The sequence below is a fragment of the Penaeus monodon genome, chromosome 27 (assembly GCF_015228065.2).
Source record: "Penaeus monodon isolate SGIC_2016 chromosome 27, NSTDA_Pmon_1, whole genome shotgun sequence".
Taxonomy (NCBI): Eukaryota; Metazoa; Arthropoda; class Malacostraca; order Decapoda; family Penaeidae; genus Penaeus; species Penaeus monodon.
Genome location: NC_051412.1, coordinates 16,011,058 through 16,012,004, shown reverse-complemented (window position 1 = coordinate 16,012,004; position 947 = coordinate 16,011,058). Strand labels below are relative to the sequence as shown.

The window sequence follows — 947 nt, the reverse complement described above, 5'->3', positions numbered from 1 at the left end:
CGACTGTAACCAGTAGTTGTAGAGACTTGCTGGAAAATATTTCCATTTTTCGTAGACTATTGCAAACTTTACATTTAATATCCTTTTATTCCTCACTAATCAAAACCAAAAGCATGAATAAAGAAATGTGTTGTACATATCGTTAAGAGGGATTTTTTCTATTAACGCATCTGATCACTAACTTCGTCTGATTTACAAGGTATGATATGTGCTTGCAACTTCCAAAATGTTTTTGTTTTTGAGATTCTTTTCTTAAGAATCCTGTCTTTAGTGGCAACTCCTTTGCTTAAACGACTAAGAGATACAGCGATTAAAATTGTCTTGGCCATGGCTTTCAACAGCAAGACAATGCTAAAATTCAGATGAATGTATATATAGTCTATATAAAAATAATCAGTTGCCATAACATAGTAACAGTAGCATACTTATTATAATGAAAGGACGGAAAATTACATGTGTGAAACAGTTTACTGAACGATAATGTTATAACCCAGTAAAAAATAAACAGTGTCTACGAGATAAGAAAAAAAATGCACATATAAACAGCGAGATCATACAGTACATCAAACTATGTACATAAACTTGAGGTTTTGAAGAGCTATATCCTATGATATGTTCATGGAGGTCTTGGTACCTGACTTCCCGACTCCCGCAAATACATGGCCGAATACATGACAGTATGCCTGACCAAATACTCGTACATGACCATATATACGACCGACTGCATGGCCAAATGCATGGCCAGATACATGACCTATCAGAGAAGACAAAACATTGGATAAAGAGAACTCATTTAAAAAAATAAATGAGCCGCTGAAGACCATTCGCCCAAAAACATTATAACTTCCCACTACGTTCTTAAGACAGAGTCACTATATACCTAGAATATGTAAACACCCTTTGTGTATTATATACTCACACTATCACGAGCATGGAATTGCTTGATT

At 34.7% G+C, this 947-nt stretch overlaps 1 protein-coding gene across 1 annotated transcript in view; it reads left to right on the top strand.

Moving 5' to 3' along the window:
- LOC119590427 overlaps window positions 1-947 on the top strand; it is a 21,897-nt gene that overhangs the window by 18,645 nt on the left and 2,305 nt on the right. The gene's annotated exons all lie outside the window — the stretch shown is intronic.